At 34.8% G+C, this 21,793-nt stretch overlaps 1 protein-coding gene across 50 annotated transcripts in view; it reads left to right on the plus strand.

The window, feature by feature from the left end:
* Positions 1-21,793, plus strand: part of LOC110123122 (uncharacterized) — a 265,818-nt gene that overhangs the window by 49,850 nt on the left and 194,175 nt on the right. For 45 of the 50 annotated variants that reach the window (XR_011491864.1, XR_011491870.1, XR_011491863.1 and 42 more), the window contains one exon: positions 109-210. The exons of 1 other annotated variant lie outside the window; for it this stretch is intronic. The gene's annotated coding sequence lies outside the window, so the exon portion shown is untranslated. Of the gene's footprint in view, positions 1-108; positions 211-1,130; positions 1,941-21,793 lie in introns of those variants that run through there. 4 more of the 50 variants (XM_070478111.1, XM_070478110.1, XM_070478109.1 and 1 more) reach the window with 1 other exon arrangement.

Below are 21,793 nucleotides of genomic sequence, written 5' to 3' on the forward strand. Positions count from 1 at the left end.
CAGGAAGCAGCTTCCAAAAGAAATCAGTATGGAAAAGGGGTGACTTCCCAACTTCAGCTGAATCGCCTTTTTCACTGGAAGTGGTGTTTCTCCCCCTCCACCCCTCAGAAGGTGACTTCCTGGGATGAATGATACCAGTAAACGCCTGAAGGAAGACTCTTCAGACAGAGCCCTTTTGCCTCCCTCTTGTCTGAGGGCTGCCCTCTGAAGGTAAGGGTTTTGTCAGAATAGTCCTTGCTTTCTAGGAGCAACCACGTCTGTGAAGGAAGTTAGGTGTCAGTTTTCTGAAGATTTATGTCTTATGGCTACATTCTACTTGAAAGGCTAGATTGTGTAATGAGCTAAGAGATACGGCTTTTCTTATATACCTTCATAGTTTTTCTACATCTCAGTACATTTACAGTTAATATAAAATATTTCCTTAACTTTTCTTATCTAGTAAAGTAAACTCGGGCTTCCCTGGAGGCTCAGATGGTAAAAGAATCTGCTCGCAATGCGGGAGACTGGGTTCAATCCTTGGGTCAGGAAGATCCCCTGGAGAAGGGAATGGCAACCCACTCCACTATTCTTGCCTCAAGAATTCCATGGATAGAGGAGCCTGGTGAGCTACAGTCCATGGGGTCACAAAGAGTCAGACATGACTGAGCAACTAACACACACACACACACACACAAACTAAACTTCTTTGCTGGATCTGTTGTGTTACCAGAGAATTATTATATTCATGAGATATAGTATTTCTCAGTAATCATTAGACTGAAGGGTAGACAAGTAATTTTGCCTGAAATAATTGATTCAATGAATGAATGACCTAGCACTTTAATGAGTCAAATTCAGAGGGAAAGAGACAGATAAAAGTCTGAAATAGTTGGAGATCTCCATTTGTTGGCCAAGCAAAAGAGAAAATGTATCACCAGTGTTTGGCATCCTTGATTTTTAGAAATCTTAGTTATTTTTCTGGCCATAGCAGGTACCCAGCTGCTGAAAATGTGGCTTTCTCTGTGTATTCTGGATATATTTGTTCCAGAATACATAGAAGAAGAGTGTACAAGGACTTCATAGCCCTCGGACAGGCTCCTGAGAAAATGTGTGCCTCACCTTTGCCAATTTTCCCCACTATGTCCTTGCAGGTGATGACCACAGAGACAAGGTGGATTTGTTACTGTAGGTGCCATTACTTCTGCCACCAGCTTCTCCAATACAGTGACACAGTCTTCTTTGTGCTTGGAAACTCTTCTCTTTCCTATGTTGCAGTGGATACCTCCTGCAGATAAGAAATGGTTAACTGAGAAATGCTCATGTTGGGATATCATCGATGAGACTTTAATTTGGGCATGGTGACTGTTTCCCTTGCTTCCACTTGACTCAATCCCAGGAGCCTCAGTAGAGGAAATTATATTGCACAAGAAACTCAAAGTGATGGAATTGCTCAGTATTCCCATAAATATACATTTATGATTTTCATTTGCCATGTAGTAAATTTAAAAAATAAGATCTATTAATTTTTTTTCAAAAATTCAAAGCATATTTAAACATCTAATATATAAATTAAGTGCCCTTTTCTCTCCTAATCCTATCTCCAAGTTTTCCTCTATTAAGGGAGTTGTGTGCCTTCTTTAAGCAGATAGATGCGCACACACAGACACAAGCTATTTTAGGGGGTTCTGGAAGTAGAGCTATATTGTACATATTATTCTGCAAATTTGCTTTCATTTAACAGTTTTTTCAATGCCCTTTTTTTCTGTTTCAGTAATACATATCTGTGTCATCTGTTGAATGACTGCATGATTGTTTTGTACATGAAATATAATTGAATGTTTCAAACATTTCTTATTCATAGATATTTATGTTAGTACCAAATTTCTGTGCAATGAACCTCCCTATATATCAATAATTTGCATTTGTCTATTATATCATAATAAATTACTTAACAGTTAAAATACTGGGATTAAGTATATGCATATTTCAAATTTTGAAAATGACCACAAGATTTCCTTAAATACATGGTAACAGCTTGATCCTCAAATGACAATGAATGAGATTGCCAACTTTCCCACAATCTCACAGATAATGAATTTTATGAATATTTGAAATCTTTGCCAGTGTGATAGCCCAAACTATTGTCTTAAATTGTACTTCTTTTGTTTTTGAGTTTGATCATTTTTTCATATGTTTATTAGCCATTTGTATTTTTTGTTTTCCTTTTATGTCCAATTTTGGGGCTGTGGGGAGGTTTTAGTCCTTCACTGATTTCAAAGACCTCATTTCTTATTGGGGGAATAAGCTTTGGATTGTCACGCATTGCAGATATTTTTTACGCACTTTTAAGCTTCATTTTTGTTATAAGAATGTATTTGATTGTTATATGTCCAGGTATAACCATGTTTACCTCTATGGCTTCTGAGTTCATGTCATCTTGGAAAGATATTTATACTTATCCCATAGAACTCTTCACCTATGTTAACTTCTAGTTCTTTTGTGTTTTTTTAATTCAAGTTCTTAAATCACAGAAATCTTTTATTTGGAATCTTAAAGTTGCCAAGTTATTTGCCATTACCTGCGATTATTTGCCAATAATTGCCCATTTGTCTGTACCGCCATCTTGCACCTGTGCTGTACTCTCATCTGTGACGGACGCCATTTTTGTTCTGTGGGTCTGTGTGTCTCTTCTTCTGCCTCCTGTCTCGTGTCTTCTCGTTAGAAGAAATTACAGTTTAGACTGCAGTTTCATCAACTTTTAATAAATTAATTTAGGGGAGAATTGGTTTTTAATAATAGTCTTCCTATTCAGGGATAAAGTATGTCCTTCTTTTTATTCAATAATTTTAATTATTGTTAATATTTTCACTTTGTGTCAGGAGTATCTTCTTTCAGTTTATTTTCTTACTTGATAATTTTTCTGTATCTGAAAAGTTTTGTGTTGTTTTGGGGGTAAGTGGTCTCCTTCCTCTTTTTCATGGAGTTTCTTTTTTTTTTTTTTTTTCAAATTACATACTAAATCCTTTAAAAATACTAATAGTTGTGATTCTTCTCTCCCAGATTATCTGGATTTTAGTTATGTTGATAAAATTTACTGACTGGTAGTTTCAGAGCACTTCAGCAATTGTGGAAATATCACCCACCCTTGATTTAGTTAGGTTTTAATGGACCCTTCTTGGTTTGACTAGCATGTTGTTTCTGGTCTATTACCCAAAAAGACTTTCAGAGACAGCTATGAGCAAGCAAAGTTGAGTTTATTAAAACTACAGCAGAAAGGGAAAACAGCACTTTGACAAGGTTTAGTAGTATTTCAAAAGCAGGAAATTAAGATCGTGAGGGATGGGATGATGGTTTAGGGTAGAATTTTCAAGGCAGAAAACTTGTCTTGTTGTTTAGTCCCTAAGTCACATCTAACTCTTTTGCAACCCCATAGCTCCTCTGTTCATGGGATTTCCCAGACAAGAATACTGGAGTGGGTTGCCATTTCCTTCTCCAGGGGATATTCCCGATCCCAGGGATTGAATCCGCATCTCCTGCATTGGCAGGTGGTTTTCTTTACCACTAAGTCACCAGGGAAGCAAGGAACTGGTTAGGAGTGGGCAAAATTCATCCTGTGAGAGTTTAAACTTGGTGAAAGAGTAAGATGAAAACATTGATTGAATTTATATAATCAAATTTTTGTCTGATAAATGAGCTACTTCCCTATGTGAATAGTATGTTATCAATGATAGAAGAACTGTACGCATAGATGAACAAACTGAGTGCATTTGTTGGTTTACAGTTCTGTCTTGTTTATAAGACCCTACTGGGGGTGGTATCAGGTTCAGGTCTTAATTCCAATAGGTAAGTTATTTTGATGTAAATGGTCTCAGTCATCAAAATGCTAACTTTAAATTTGAGATTCTTATATATTATATTAGGTAAAGTCTCTTACCTTTTATATATTTCCTAAGGAATTTTAATCAAAACCAAGTGGTGGATGTAACCAAATGCTTTTTGCATAAACAATTAAACTCTTTAAACTTTTGTCATTGTGAAATAGTCCATTTTTAGTGTTGAAATTTTTTTGTTCCTTTTATTGTTCATTCAACAAACTCCTTTTGGTTAAAAAAGTGTTGCTTTTTAAATTTACTATTGAATTATGAGTATCTTAGTTTGATTTGGAATTTTTGCAGGCATACTGCTAACTGAAATTTATCTGTAATTTTATTTTTTGTTCTATTTTTGTCATGTTTGTATATTGGATTTTCTGATTGTGTTTAAATAATTTTAGGATTTTCTTTTTATTCTATGCTATAGAACAGGTTGAAAGCTTTAGCTTTCATCAGCAGTTAAGCAAACACATAATTTAAATCATCTGAAGTCTCCTTTGTTTGTGGTGTTTTGGAATAGAACTCTCCTTTTTTTTTTTTATCTTTTATTTATTTTTTTTTTTTAGTGGTTTTCACATTTTCTATGGTTATTGCTTATTTTTTGTTTTATACCTTACATGTAACTTGTTTCCTAGTAGAAAAACACAGTAGAATGAAGTAATACAAAATGTTCATTAATTTCTCTCATTTCAGCTAATATCCATTTTCATCTATTTTGGTTATTTCTGCTATGTCTTTTTTAATGTAGTGAGTTTGACTCATGGATTTTTAGTATCACTAGCTGTCCATTCCCCTGTTCCCCAGTCAGCTCTCTGGTATTACTTATCAGTGTATCTTTTTAATGTTTTAATTTATTTATTTTTTCTACATTCCCTTGTGGTTTTTTCCTAATGAATTCTTAAGCATGTGTAATTAATTTATTTTAAGTTGTTCTTGGCAATGAAAGACTTCCTCTGTTCTGATTTTTATAAAAATTCATAATTAATACATTGTAAGCATACAGAGTATAAGGAGAAAAGAACTCTGACCTTGCAAATATCAGTAATCTATGTTCTACCACATTTTGCCATATTCACTTCATGCTGCTTTTAAAGTATTTGAAATAAGTTAGAGAATTCATAACACTGATTTCCTCCAGAAGCATTTTATATTTTTCATTTTTAAAATCATAATATATGTTACAAAATTCGGGATTTTCAGTGAAAGGTAGTTTACCTTTTCAGTTCTATCTTCCATAGTCAGCCAATTTTCCTTTCCTGGAGACAGCTAGTCTTATGGTCTCCTGTGTCTCCTTTCAAACATATATATACACACATCACACATACACACACATCCCCACACATACTTTTGTAATGTTCTGTACTTCCTTTTATTTTATACATTTAAGTAATATATAAATATTTTAATATTTCTAACAGATATCTCATACCAGTAATGAGAACTTTATTACTTTTTAATATTTATACTTCTATGCAGGTAAAATTTATATAGTTAACTGCATGTGTCTTAATTGTGTAATTCATTGAGTTTTCTTAAAAGTATATATCCATGTAACTATTACCTTATTCAGGAAGTAGAATGTTTTTATTACTTGAGAACTTCCTCTACTACTTCCTTCCTCCTAAGCCTAATTCTCATAGGAGACAATATTATGATTTCTAGCATCATAGATTAGTGTTACCTGTTCTTGCAATTAATTAAATGGAATCACACAGTATATGTCTGACTTCTTCCACTCATCTTAATGATATTGAGATTTGCACATATTATTCCCTGTACCAGTAGGTTTACATTTTTTTCTATTTAATTGTAGAGTAATATTCCATTGAACGGGACTAATACAGTTTATTATTCATCCTCCTGTTGATGGGCATGAGGGTTCTTTCCCGTTTTTAGCTATTTTTTATATGTTGGCAAATCTTTTATGCAATTACCTAAAAATGGAATTTGCTTGATTGTAAGATATAGTTTGCTTAATTTTATAAGAAACTGTCAAAGAGTTTTCTAAATAGGTGGAAACTTTTCACAGTCACCACCTGTGATATATGATATTTTCTACAGTCCATCATCACCAACATTTGAAGTTGTCATTCTTTTACTCCGTTGAATAAGTGTGAGATATTATCTTACTGTGACTTCAGTTTACAGTTTGGTCACTTAAGAAGATAAATTTTTATAAGGTTAGCTGCCAGTTATAAATCTTTGGTAAAGTTTCTGTTTAATTTTTCCCAAAATTTTATTTATCATTTTGAAGTAATTTTTAGACTTACAATTTTCAAATATAGTACAGAGAATACTTATATATTCTTTACCTTGATTTTCTAATGTTAACATCTTATATAACCATTATTATAATATTAATACTTAAGCAATCTTTGAAATATGTAAATACTATTGGGTAGTCTGAAGACCATAATTTTATTTTATTGTTTAGCCCGTGGATGTTTGTCACGTGATTTTTTTAAATTAATCAATTTATTTTAATTGAAAGCTAATTATTTTACAATATCATGGTGGTTTCTGCCATACATCAACATCAATCTGCCATGGATACACATGTGTCCCTCCACCCTGAACCTCCCCTCCCACTTCCCTCCCCATCCCATCCCTCTGGGTTGTCCCAGAGCACCAGCTTTGGGTGCCCTGATCATGCATCGAACTTGCAGTGGTAGTCTCTTTTACATCTGGTAATATACATCTTTCAATACTGTTCTCTCAAATCATCCCACTCTTGCCTTCTCCCACATAGTCCAAAAGTCTGTTCTTTACATCTGTCTCTTTTCCTGCCTTGCATATAGGATTGTCATTACCATCTTTCTAAATTCCATATATATGCATTAATATACTGTATTAGTGTTTCTCTTTCTGACTTAACTTCACTCTGTATAATAGGCTCCAGTTTCATCCATCTCATTAGAACTGACTCAAATGACTCAGTCATGTCCAACTCTTTGTGACCGCATAGACTGCAGCTTGCCAGGCTTCCCTGTCCCTCACCAACTCCCAGAGCTTGCTCAAACTCATGTCCATCGAGTCAGTGATGCCATCCAACCATCTCATCCTCTTTTGTCCCCTTCTCCTCCTGCCTTCAATCTTCCCCAGCATCAGGGTCTTTTCCAGTGAGTCAGTTCCTCACATCAGGTGACCAAAGTATTGAAGTTTCAGCTTCAGTATCAGTCCTTCCAATAAATATTCAGGACTGATTTCCTTTACGATGGACTAGTTGGATCTCCTTGCAGTCCAAGGGTAGAGTCTTCTCCAACACCACAGTTCAAAAGCATCAATTCTTTGATGCTCAGCTTTCTTTATAGTCAAATTCTCACATCTATACATGACTACTGGAAAAACCATAACTTTGACTAGATGAACCTTTGTCTGCAAAGTAATGTCTCTGCTTTTTAATGTGCTGTCTAGGTTGGTCATAGCTTTTCTTCCAAGAAGCAAGTGTCTTTTAATTTCATGGCTGCAGTCACCAGCTGCAGTGATTTGGAATTCACATAATAAAGTCTGTCATTGTTTCCGCTTCTATTTTCCATTAAGTGATAGGACCGGATGCCATGATCTTGGTTTTCTGAAATTTGAGCTTTAAGCCTAATTTTTCACTCTCTTCTTTCACTTTTATCAAGAGACTCTTTAGTTCCTCTTCACTTTCTGCCGTAAGGGTGGTATCATCTGCATAAATGAGGTTATTGATATTTCTTCTGGCAATCTTGATTCTAGCTTGTGCTTCACCCATCCTGGCGTTTTGCATGATGTACTCTGCATATAAGTTAAATAAGCAGGGCGACAGTATACAGCTTTGACATACTCCTTTCCCAACTTGAAACCAGTCTGTTGTTCCATTTCTGGCTCTAACTGTTGCTTCTTGACCTGCATACAGGTTTCCCAAGAGGCAGGTGAGGTGGTCTAGTATTCCCATCTCCAAGATTTTCCTGTTTGTTGTGATCCACACCGTCAGTGGTTTAGTATAGTCAATGAAGCAGAAGTAGATGTTTTTGTGGGATTCTCTTGCTGTTTCTATGATTCAGCGGATGTTGGCAATTGAATTTCTGGTTCCTCTGCCTTTTCTAAATCCAGCTTGTACATCTGGAAGTTCTCAGGTCATGTCCTGTTGAAGTCTAGCTTGAGGGATTTTGATCATTACCTTGCTAGCATGTAAAATGACCACAATTGTGGTGTTGTTTGAACATTCTTTGTGATTGGAATGAAAGTGACCTTTTCCAGTCCTGTGTCCACTGATGAGTTTTCTAAATTCGCTGACATACTGGCTGCAGCACTTTTAACAGTGTCATCTTTTAGGATTTTAATTGGCTCAATTGGAATTTCATCACTGGATAAAATGCTTTAAAGCTTCTTTGTAGTTTTCTTTAAATCTCGTGGATTTTGTGCAATTTTTGCTTTATAAAATTTGATACTATGGTATTTATGCTTAATGGAGTCAATTCAATTTTATCTTCCTGTGGATTGCAGTCATTTTATTTCTCTATTGAAAGCTCTTTTTAAATCTCTGGTATGTTATTTTGAATATTTTAAAATTTAATATCACTTTTTGGATGAGATATTATAATCTTATTATTCTCACTTATATGACAAGCAGTGCTGTTTTTATTTGCATATGCCATTTTATAATCCTCTCTTGTTTCAAAGTGACTTATGGTGTTTTATATGACTTTTATCTGTTTTTATGTAACTTGTGTTTCCTCCATTTTACTCATTTAGAAGATATATTGCATGTGTGTTTTGCTTAGGTTACATACATATCTTTAAGTTATATGGTGAAGCAAACATATATTTTAATTTGATCAACTTAATAGAGGCTTTATTTTTTGAAAAAAGAAAATATCACATATCTATGGTGTGTCTTCTAATTATTATCTCCCAGCAATGGACAGGTATTTGGGATTCAGTATCAGGTTGCCTATTTTAGGACAAGGGGAGTCTGGTCACTGTACTCTTCCTTCCCTTCCAACCGAATTTTGGGAACTCAAGGAACACCTAGTCCATCCTCTGTCCCCGCCCCCAACTCTCAAGAGCCCTGCTCATACACTGCACTCTGTGCTCAGTGGTCACAGCTATCCACTGGGAAGCAGCATTGACTGCTTTCCTATGAATGATCCCATTATCTGCTTGGTAAATCTCTGTTCCCACCACCTCTCTGCCACAGCATTGCACTGGGTTTAGGGCAGCCAAGAGTGGAGAAGAGACTTGTATGATACTATATGATATCACTTAAGTGCAATTTAAAAACAATACAAATGAATGCACATGTAAAATAAAAACAAACTCACAGATTTAGGGGCTTCATTGGTGGCTCACTGATGAAGAACCTGCCTGCAATGCAGGAGAAGTGGGTTCAATCCTTGGGTCAGAATGATCCCCTGGAAGAGGAAATGGCAACCCACTCCAGTATTCTTGCCTGGAAAATCTCATGGACAGGGGAGCCTGACAGTCTACAATCCACGGGGTCACAAAGATTCAGACATGTCTTAGCAACTACACAGATGGATTCCTTATTCATGTAATAAAATAATTAATAACTATGACAATAAATGTTTTTATTATTAAGTGCACAATTTAAGGTGGTAGATTGTGTGCTGAAATGTTTGTAAATCTTGAACTATATAAATTTTCCAATTAGCCCATATGTTTTAGAATAGTACAAATTTGACACATAATATATGTAATATATTTTATATATCTGCCTAAATTGTGGACATACTCATACTGCCTTTCTCAAATTGGTCTTTTAAATAATAAATGTCTTTATAAACAGACAAAGCAGCTTGGAGTGAACAGATGCTGGGAACAGCAACAATAATGGTAGTCATTATAGTAACTGATTGAGGCAAAATTTGAACCCAGATATATCTTAACTGCAGAACTATTTGCTTAACCATTTTACCTTGATTCTGTCCACATCCTTGCTTCATTTTGTTGGCATAATCTCAGATTTTAGTCCCCTAGTTACATATTGCATTTGTATAACTATCTTTAATATCCTTACAAATATATTTATTACACAAAGTCAAATTAGTGAATTTATTTCATCATTGGATTCTGTTTTGCAGTACCAGATACACTGTGTAATCAACAATAATTACATCAAAGAGAATTTGGTTGTCACCTCTTCCTCCATGGTACTTCCTTCATATCACTTTTAACTTTTTTCCCCCATTGGGTGTAGTATATTCTCAAAAAGAACTGTTCAAGAAGCACTCAGGAAATAATGTAATTCCTCAACCTTGATATTATTAGCCACTCATTGGATTTCCTCATAATTGTCTTGATTAGTCATATCCCTTGGTTATAAGTGAAAGGTATACTACACAAGACCACATAAGGGGAAAAGGAAATTCTTTCTCTGGAATCCAGGAGTCCAGGATCTAAAGAAGCATCTGACTTCTGCTCATTTCTCATGTCTTGGTTATGTTTCTTGGCTTTAATTCTGCACCTTTTTAATTTAGATGACTGGCAAAAAAAAATTAAGTTCTAAAGTCAGTTTATCTATTTTGCAATTTGAGTAAAATGTGAACTTTTTTCTCCCCATTTCTATGTAGAAGTCCAAGAGTGGAGGAGTGGGCCTGACTTGAGTCACTAAGATGTTCATTGACTCAAAAAAGAGGTACTATGAGTAGACTGGTTGTATCCCCAGTGGTGGTAGGGTACCTCATGATTATCAGCTCTTCCAATACCTCATAGTCTAGAAGAGAATGTCCTCTAAGAGAAAGGGAAAGGGAGTTAGTTGCAAAAATGGCCAGGCAGCTATAAAGTTTAAGTGCAACTGCCTGCTACCAGGTGCCAAGTGCTCTAATGCAAGCATTTATGACCATACATGTCAATAATTACCACAGGCTTACATTATCAAACAATCCTACATATCACCAAATATTCATTATAATCTGATAGACAACAGGAAGGACTCCCTCCCTGCTCAAGTATGTTCAGAGATCAAGAGTTCCGTTTTCTAGGGCTTTAAAAGGTATATGATGACAGTAGTTGGAGAGTGCCTTCTTTACGGACTATTATGACTTAAAAATCCCTTCTATCAGGACTTTAGGATTAGGCTTTAGATTTCAAATTTGTATATGCAGTTCTGTTGAAGCACATAGGCAATTTGATTGAGGATACATCTTGAGATATGAAACATAATTGGGCACTATTATTTATCATGGTATTTAAATCAAGACTCTACCTTCAGAGAAAAAGTAGTTCTTTCTGTCTTGGCCTCAGGCTGCTGAAATGAGTAATAATGCATCACTTACTTCCTGAGGCAATAACCTCCTAAATGGACTCTTTTAAGGGTCAGTGATTCAGGAAATAAGTGTACATCTGGAGGTGTGGGTGAAGATTTCTCATCTCACTCTGACTTGGAAAGAATATGGCTATTGCAAATTTTCTACTTTCATGACCATTTGACCTTCAGATTCCTACATTTTATACACAGAGAAGACTACAAAGCTGTGTGCTATTCCCTGCTCTTAAAAGAGCAGCTTGGGATGGCACTTATTTCATTGTGGCGGCATCATTGTGCTGACTCCCACATTGTCAACATTATTACATTTTTTGATAAAGATCCAAAGACTTCAGGTCATGAATATCCAAAAGGCTATGTTAATGCACTGCATTAACATAATCTCAAAATTATTGGCAATTTTCCATTGGAAAGCCCAACCAGTTAGACATAGGATATAAGAGTATGGTAGAACTTTCTCCAAGGAACTAGGGAGTAAAGAATGTAATATATGTTAGGCACACAAATTATTCCTTTTTGCTTTGACTCCTTTCCACTGAAAGGAGCTCCCAACCTCCACCCTGCCTGCTCATCCTTCATCTCAGTGAGGCTCTTTTCAGGCTATTGTAGAACTGAGTGTATAAAATTAAATTAACATTTCTCTTCCTAACACTTGTAAACAAAAGGAACAAACTTGAAAAAGAAACTGTGTCTCTAATATATAATAAAAATAGGACATTGGCCTCTACAACAAATGGAAAGCTTCCATCCACCTAAATGAAAATAGTACCAGATGAAGGAAAACACTGGAGACCATTCATTTCTCTAATTGCAATTAGAGTACCAATTTTTAACTTTTATTTGCAGACATATAAATGCAATATTAACAACTCTTAGAAGAAGCAGCTACTTTTGTTCTGAGTAGACCATAGTGGAAGCAGTACCAATTGCGTGTTATATTTATACAATTTAAAATGGCAGGGCTCGGTATTTTCTGTCTCTGACCTCTAACTGAGAATCCTGCTCTAGACAGCATACCTGGTGTCAGACCACAGGGAACCCTCTTCAGCATGTTCCAAACTCTTCTGGGTAACATTGACCTTCTCTACCCAGGTTTAGAGGACAATCAGATTCATCATTAACAAAAGTAGAGACATAATTTGAGAAAAAGTTAGAAAAAAATATTATCTACATAAAACTTCAGGGAGAAGTTATGTCATCATTCTTAGACTCCTTTGTGATTTTGTTCAGTTATTGTTTTTATTTGAATACTGTCAGTGTTTCATCCTTGATAAACTGCAAGCTTGAGACTGTCTTTTTCATACTAAGATACTAGTACTTCTCATACTTTTCTGGCCATGGTATGTGTTCAATAAATGCAATGATTAAAGAAATGAGCAACTATATATATTACATATTTAGATATATATATTATATATATACACATATAAAAAGCTATTATAGATTCAAGAATATGCAACTGCATACATACACACATACATTATTCTTTCAATCTGATGTGAGTTTTAGTGAGCATGAACAAATGTGTAAAGTTCAAAGGATATAATGAAGAAACATAATTTGAGATCAGTGTCAGAGATGCATGTATGATATAGACGACAGGAGTACATTAACAACTTCACATTGTCTGTCAGCACTATACTGAGTTCCATGAAATCAGCCAGAGGAAGGATTATACTCTTCTTATATCTAATACAGTACTGGGCATAGATACATGCTATAGCAGTGCTTATCTATTGAATAAATTGCCAAAAAGGTGAATGATTGAGTGGATGGACAAAGAGGATTTGTTCCCTACCTGCTGTGGGAAGTTTCTTTTAGTTTCTCTATGAAAGAGTTGTCTCTGGAGAGAACCCATAGCTAAAATCATGATGGGATTTCATTTTGGAGGTCATGATGGGTCTTTTCTTAGCCCATCTTAAAAAGATTGCAAACATAATGCTGTATATGCTTGAACTGATATAGTTCCTTCCTTTGGAAGGGTTATTTGTTGTTTGATTAATATTATACATTGAATGAGCAAATAAATGCGGAAGTAGATGTGATAAGGCTATCCTTTCATTACCAGTTAATGAAATTTTGCTATGTACCAGCCTCATGCCTACCCTGCATCTATTGTCATCTTGCTTATAAAATCTGTGTGTGTACATCTAGGTATGGCTTACATCCACTTCAAGAGAAACTCCAATGTTTGGAGCTCAAGGAAGGTGTCTTGGGACATACATTGCCCTAGTGACAGAGCAGCTACCTCTACAGCAGCTGGGTAGAATGGCTACTCCAATAAAATATAAGCTTACTCCCTCACATACTCCACCTACTTTTTCTCTGCCCTTTAAATCCCTGATTCTGGCTGAGGTGTAATAAGCATTAAATGGTTATAGTCCACTTTCATGCCTTGTCTCCAGATACTCAGAAACATCTAAAATTAAAAAATCAGAAAACTAAAACTATAGAACAGTTTATTTTATATAGTTACTAAATAACCAGAAATAAGCTGAAGTGTAAGAAAGTAAGGGAGTATGTCACTTAATTAAATCACATGTAGGGAAGAAAAACACCGAGAGGGGGAAAACAATGTAAGAATCATCATCATAAACACTATTTTTATTGAACCAATCTATTCTAGCCCCTGTGTGTTCAATCACTTAGTCATGCTCAACTTTTTGAGACCCCATGGACTCCTTTGTCCTTGGAATTTTCTAGGCAAGAATACTGGAGTGGGTTGCCATTTCCTACTCCAGGGGTTCTTCCTGACCCAGGGATCAAACCTATGTCTCCTGCATCTTTGCACTGTAGGTGGATTTTTCACCACTAGGATCACCTGGGAAGCCCGTATGGTTGCTGCTTAATATAATCCTACCGTGTCATCTTTAGAGCAAACCTAGATATTATTTTGTCTATCATGAAAAAAATTTACCTTAAGGTAAATAACTACCAAGTAGCATATATATTAGTGTCTTCCCTGGTGGCTCAGATGGTAAAGTGTCTACCTACAATACAGGAGACCTGGGTTTGCTCCCTGGGTTGGGAAGATCCCCTGGAGAAGGAAATGGCAACCCACTCCAGTACTATTGCCTGGAAAATCCCATGGACAGAGGAGCCTGGTAGGCTATAGTCCATGGGGTCACAAAGAGTCAGACATGACTGAGCGACTTCACTTCACTAGCATATATATTAGTCTTAACTTTGACCTTCTGGATTCAAAGCCCACATTCTAGGATATCACTCTGTGTACCAGCATAGAGTATGCTTTAAATTCATCGATTCACCCTAAAAATATTTGTGGATCCTGTAGTATGAGAAAGTTACTCTTCTAGGCAGTGGAGAAATAGCTGTGAGCAAGATAGGAAGGGTCCCTGCAATCATGGAAATAGAATATATTAGTAAGTACCATTGCATACTCATTAAGGAAATGAGTGCCAGAATAGATTTCCTGGATTCCAGTTCCCATTCACCATGGTTTCTTGGTTGTGTCTGTATGAGTGGAAGTGAGATGTGCCAGCCATTACCAAAATTACAAGAGATAATAACATCTGGAACATTATGTGTTCAATAAAAATTGCTTGTGACTCTTTGAGAAACCATATATTTTAAAATAATTGATTACATTACATATAGCAAATGCTGGCTCCTGAAAAATATCACCAAAGCTTGTTCTGTTTATGACAATAAGAGCCCACCTTGGTAGAGTCTCAGGAGTATATCACAGAGGGCAATACACTCTGATATTTCATTCAAGGTCCATCTTTTCATTGTGGAAACTTGAGAAAGTAAGCAATACAGAGTTCCCCTTGAGTGGTAAGGCTTGGATTCTAACATCAAGATCTAATTTTTCTTCTAGTATTAAATTATCTGAGGATCTCTTCTTAGAAGAGAAACTGATGGGTCAAAATATGACCTGAGTGATGTCCGAAAAGTATACTGATGACAGAACTTAGTTTATCGAGGTAGCAGATTCCTCCAGTGTGCAAGATGTTACCAAGAAACTTTTGCTTCACTAATCCAATACCAGTCTTTCAGAACTACACAGTGATCTGTTTAAAGCCAAAATACCCCAGGAGATTTTCAAATATTTTTGTAATGTTTCAGTGTTACTGATCTGTTAGTGCTAGACAATAAATGTTATAGTATCAATATCATTGGTATATCTAAAGCAAAAATAGTGAATTTTATGAAATCTGAGAAGATTAGACACCTCCAAGTAGATATTGTTTGCTCTGTAACTCTCATGAAATTCTATTCCTGTGAAAGTTTAGTTACAAAAGCTGACTGCCACCAAAGACCTGCCAGTATTGTTTTCATAGACATAGGAAACTCCTCTTCCAGATATGACAAGGTAGTAATTTTAGATTTCTGTCTATCTAGTATGTTGTTGTGTTTGCTTTGTCTTCAGTGGTTGGGCCTCAGTTTCTGATTCATTTAAAAGAATTGAAACCAAGAGAAATTGGGTGGTTCACCATGGAAAATGTGTACAAATTCAACAATCAGTTTGATTATATGCTTTAACCCTTCACACATAAATTGTGGGTTATGTGTTTTTATTAGACTCGTACTAAGGAGTGATTACATGCAAAATAAATAAAGTGATATAAATAATAAATGCCTTATCAGTAACATAATTAAATGTAACCTAAACCTTAAACCAGGTAGATAAGAAAATAAACAATGAAGGAATACAAATTAAATCATGGCAGTTTGTCATATTTTTTTGTAGATCTTAAGGGGAAGCCATTTCTTTCCAAAGAATATCTGCTTCTAATGGGTTCCTAAGATTTCTTAGCTTGAGGTCTCCAGTAATGACTTAAGATGGTTTATGCCTCTTTGATTGAAAGACATCACACTTAAATATCAACCTCGTGAAATTTTACTTCTGCACCAGCCTCACCATCCTCAACAATACTTGATAAGCCTTTTTTCCCCCAGAGTTGAAGTCTATTTTTCTCTCCCAAATTTTAGACCAGACCTCCAGAATTTAACAGTTGTTTAAGAGAATATTAGGGCTTCCTTGGTAGCTCAGATGGTAAAGAATCTGCCTGCAATGCAGGAGACCCAGGTTCGATCCCTGGATTGGGAGGATCCCCTGGAGAAGGAACTGGCTTACCCAATCCAGTATTCCTACCTGGAGAATTCCATGGGCAGAGGAGCCTGGTGAACTACAATCCACAGAGTCACAAAGTCACATAGGACTGAGAGACTAATACTTTCACTTTCTAGGAGATTATTGAGGAAAAGCATTTGTGTCATTTGATTTAAAGGAGACCCTAACCTAAAATCAAGCTGGCATAAATTTCTACTTGTCTAACTGCTATGACTATTTATTGCAACAAGGTCAAGACAGATACGTGGTGGTCTCTGAGGATTCCAGTGAAATTAAATCAGAACACCAAGTCTGTCCACATCACTCAGATAGGAATTGGTAGAAAGTTTTATTATAAAGACAACTTGATGAATTGCTGCTGACTCATCTGAAATATTTGGCCAGGATTTCTTACAATAGAGCAGAGTCCAGAAGTAGAGGTGATATTACTAGACTGGTCCTGTTACTAACTCAAAAGGAACAGTTCACTGAACCCCAAGAATCAAGCTTATTGTCATTAAAGCAATAGTTAGGCCATGGGAGTTTGAATGAAGCTGAGAATGTTGCTAATTTGACCTTAAGATTTCTGTTTATTCTATCCTTCCTGAAAATTGGAGCAATGTGGACAGTAAGGTTACTGTGTGACTGGAAGAGATGTGCAAAACTTCAATTGCAGTCTCAGTAAAATGATTGTGCCTAGTATTATCTCAGAAATAGTTTGGGAACACAAAATCATGTAATATATTGCTACTGGCAGAGCTGGAATTCTCCAATAAGGCTTTAGTTCCCCCTTGCCATATAAGCAATTATGATATATATTTAAAGCACCTTCCAGAAAGTATGAAATCTATTTGGACATGTTTAAAGGAATTCTAAGTTTTGGGCTCTTATCCATACCCCACCTTTACAGATTTATCAAGAACAACAAATGAGACCTTCACCACAGACACCCTCAGTGACTTTGTAAAGTTTCTCCACTAGAGAAACAGTAGTCAATTTGTCTTTACTGTGGTAGATAATTGCATGTTAAATGTTTGCAATTCTCCATTTGATGTCACCTGGTATGACTGAGCATCCATAATGAGAGTGCTAGAGATTATTCTCATGTAATTTACCTGCAGATTTCTCCCAGTAACTCTGGATAACTCTGGAGCTAGTGGCACCAACAGGCTATTTGAATCTCTCAAAAGATATAATCATGAAGGATGGGATGTTAGTGAGAACTGCCTGTTAGGGCATTTATTTAGCTTGCATGGTGTCCTCTCTTGATGGGTGTTTACTTTTGTAACAGCCCCCTCTTTAGAAAACTTCAGAGCACTCTAAAGTTACTTAGTTTGCTGGCCATTCTTTGTTGAGGCTCCTGCAGAGATCAAGGACCCTGTTTATTCTTAAAGATTTAAAAAATAATGGACTACACTCAAAGTATACTTATTATCACTCTGTATCACTCTCTTACATCTCTCTAATCAGATCTGTGGAATGTAATGAGTTCTGCCTTGTGGATATATTTTGCCTTGGAACATAGTCTAAATATGCTGCTGATTTTCCTGAGTGACAAATAAGTATAGACTATTTTGATCCAGAGTGACACTAACAAAAAAACTAGATCACGAATCTATCACTATAAAGTATACTGCCTCAAGGAGTTACTGAAAATAAAATGGTATGGGTGTTATACTATAGGGAAACAGGGAAAAACGATTCTATTTATGGCTCTGAGATCCTAAACAAATCTCTGTCTCTGTCAAGTAGGTTTTTGGAATTGAAGGGTTAAGCTATTATAAGGACTGGTGTAAGTTTTTTGCTTCTGTTTTTAGCCCTCAGTCCCTGGTTTTAGAAGATACAGTGCAAGTTTGGATAGCAACTTAGATGGATAAATCTTTTAAACTATGCTTAGCCCAAACAATCCTACCTATGTAAGTAGAAAGTCTTGTGCACAGGAATGGGTGCTTCCTTGAGATCTTCAGTTTGGGCTCAATTTAGATACAGAAATAGCAGTATATCAGTTTCCAAATTATCCACATTCTTTATGTGGAGGGGAGTCCTCAGGGACTTGAGGCCTAGACCCTCCAGAGAATATTTAGCTTGTAATTCCATTTATACAGTGATTCTCTACCTATCAAGAAAGTATAAATGGTATTACAGTGGAAGAACAAGTGTAATTTAGATAAAGTCTGAGGGTTATTGGAGAAATCTACCACCTGAATACTTGTCATTTCCAAGGAACAAATTGTGTAATAGTGGTAGTGTTTAAAACTGATATTATAGCACCCATATTGATATTTTAAATTGCAAGTTTATCCTTTAACATTAAGTTATACTTTTGACTTTAAGGGTAAAATGTAGGTTATTACTTGCCTGATATGCATGTAAAGCACCTTGATTTGATTGCTTATTTTATTTTGTTTTTTTACTGTTTAGATTCTCAGCTAATGCAAAACAGTTATTTTCCCAAAGTGCTTAATGTTTACAGGTGTCTGGGATGGGAGGATGTAGTTTTGTCTCTAGTCTGATTTTGTTTTTATTATAAAACTCAATGTTTAGTGCGGTGCTGCAGATCTACTAATGTATTTCCCTTTCTAATTTTTTTGTTTTCATATTAAATCCTCTATGTCTGGTTTAAGTTTATTTGTATCCTGTTCCATAATTTTTAATACTTATTATCTAATATAAAGTACCCTAATTAATATTTTTAATGAGTGTTTGCCTTCTTGCACTAGAATGTAAACATGTTGAGCATAGAGATTTTTGTGTGTCCTTTATTAATACCAATGTCCTGTATTAATTAATGTCCTGTATTAATACCAATGCCGTGACTGTGAGAAACATAAAAATTAGCTTAAATTTTAAAACTAAGTGTTAAACTTACTTCAAATTATTGGTCTGGTAAGGGAGAAACCGCAAGAGAAATTTCACCATTTTGCTTCTTGAAGAAAAAAGCAAAATTACAGAGAATTTTGAGGATGAGTGAAATTTGACTAAATTTATAATAAGCAGCATTTGGGGTAGATCAAAGCAAAAATGAAGTTGACTGGATGGATTGATTTGATCAAAGCTAAATAGAAGTGATTGGAAGGATTGGAGAGTAGATCAGTTCTAGTAGTGTTTACTAAATGTAAAGATTTAGTTAAAAACCAGTTATAACCACTTTTGCAGCTTCCTGAGCAGTGGGTAATTTTATCAGGAAAAGTATAATTTGCAGCCTTTTTGTACATGTGGATGAGGTCCTTCCGGCAAATGTGACATTTTTTTAAATCTCACCATCCAAACCTAAACATAAACATGAAAACATAAAGTTCGTTGTCATTTAAACACTCTTATTTGCCTTTGTAGATAAATTTAATTTTTCCTAAATTAAAATTTTAAATATCAATAACATTTGAAAAGTAAATAATTTGCCAGCCATTTAAAAAATATGGTTGATCATTGAACAACATGAATTAGAGGTACAAATAAGTCTTCCCTCCCCAGTTGAAAATCTGTATATAACTTTACAGTCAGCACTCTGTATCTGTGGTTCTGCATCCAAGGATCCACATTCACAGTTTCAACCAGATCCTGTAGTACATACTTGTTGAAAACAATCATATAATAAATGGATCTACACAGTTGAAATCATGTTGTTCAAGGGTCAGCTGTATCAATGAAATGGAAAAAAATTCCTTAAGAACACAGCTAGTGAAAAAAACACACAAGAATAAATAGAAAGTATAAATTGACCTATATCTGTTAAAGATACTGAATCCAAAGTGAAAATCCTTCCAAACGAGACTACTCCAGTCATGAATATTCTCACCAGTAGATTTTTACAAGTATTTAAGGAAAAAATATAGTATTAATTCCCATTTTCTCAGAATAGCTTAACTAAACCTGATAACACTGTTAAAAATGAATTTATAGAATATGACTACTATTATTATTATGATATATATTATATCATAGTTATAATTATATCATGTTTATATCATATTAATTATATTAACATTTTATTTAGTTATTTTATTTAATTAATTTATTTTATTTTTTAATTTTTTTAATTTTCAATTTTTAATTAAAAATTTTAATTTTAAAATTTTAAAATTTAATTTTTTAATTTTTAAGTTAAATAAATTTTATTTAATTTTTTAAATTAATTTAATAAAATATAAATTAAAATAAATTAGTAAATAAATAAAATAAACAAAAATAATAAATAAAAATATATATAAATCAAATAAATAAATATAAAATAAATAAAATAAATAAAAAATATAAAAATAAAGAATAAAATAAATAAAAAATTAAATTACATTAAAATTTTTAATTTTTTAATTTTAAAAATTTAAAATTTTTAATTTTTTAATTTTAAATTAAATTTGATTTATTTAATTTATCAAATTAATTTATTTTAATATTAATCATAATTATATCAGTTCATAATTATGATTATAGATGTAAACATCCTAAATATAATAATAGTAAGCCACATTGTGGAAAATATGTCAAAACTAATGCATCAGAACCATTTGGGACTTATTTAGTAAAAGTTGCTTTTTTTATATTAAAAAAATTAAGACTTCTGGTTTCAACTCTGAAATATGAAGGGATAAGAAGTCATTATTTCTGTACTTACAGCAAGATAAAGGTAGGAAAACAGAAAAATCAGTGGTTTCCTTGGATTCATCAAGAGGCCTGAAGCTGCAGGGAAAACTGCCACCCCAAAATCTGGAGAGACAGACATCCATTGAAATACAGGTGAGCTCTGCTTAGCTGAAACAGAAGCTACGAATTGGTAGGAAAATTTAACTGCAACTTAGATGAAGAGATGGGCTGAATGTAGAATAAAGTGAAAGGGAGAAACTCCTGGAAACTCTTACACTTTTGTGGGCTTTACCTACAAGAATCTCACATGTTTCTTATGATAAAGATTCGAGAAAAAAAAACCCAAGACACCCTTATGACTCTGGAACTGGGGTGGTGGAGGAGAGTGATCCTGTGAAATAAACTCAAAGAATTTTCCATAGCTGAGGCCTGATCTTCAGAGGAAAGACCTGGGAACTTGAGGGAAGGGCATTCCTCTAACTCTGGCCTATTATAACCATTCAGTCTTACCAATCAGAAAACACACCCACACACAAAATTGTCAATAGAGATCAGTGCTTCAAGGAAATAGATTGGGAACAGTAGAGTCAGGGAAAAGGGTAGGAGACAAGGAGAAAAACAACTATGCTACTGAAGAAATACTTGTAAAGGCCACAATCCTAAGACATAGGCAAACAAAACGAGGGACTTATTAAAAAATGTTGTGGATCACTTAACTCCCCCACAAGTTTACCATCCCACCAATAAGCTTCACTATAATAACAGTGGATACAGTTGAAAGAGCTTCAAGACAACAGCTTGACAAGACAACAGTACTCTCAGAAGTACCTAGGGAAACCCAGAGTCAAGAGAGGAGACAAAAACAAACACACTAAAGTAATTTAACACTTCTGGTACCTCTAGCAATACAAACATTAAACAGAACACAACTCCTAATGAGATTACCACAAGTCTCACACCAAAGGCCTATTTACCTCAATTCCAAATACCAGACACAACTCAAAAAAACTATAGTGCATGTTACAGAGCAAG

This window comes from Odocoileus virginianus, chromosome 16 (genome assembly GCF_023699985.2).
Source record: "Odocoileus virginianus isolate 20LAN1187 ecotype Illinois chromosome 16, Ovbor_1.2, whole genome shotgun sequence".
In the NCBI taxonomy this organism is placed as follows: Eukaryota; Metazoa; Chordata; class Mammalia; order Artiodactyla; family Cervidae; genus Odocoileus; species Odocoileus virginianus.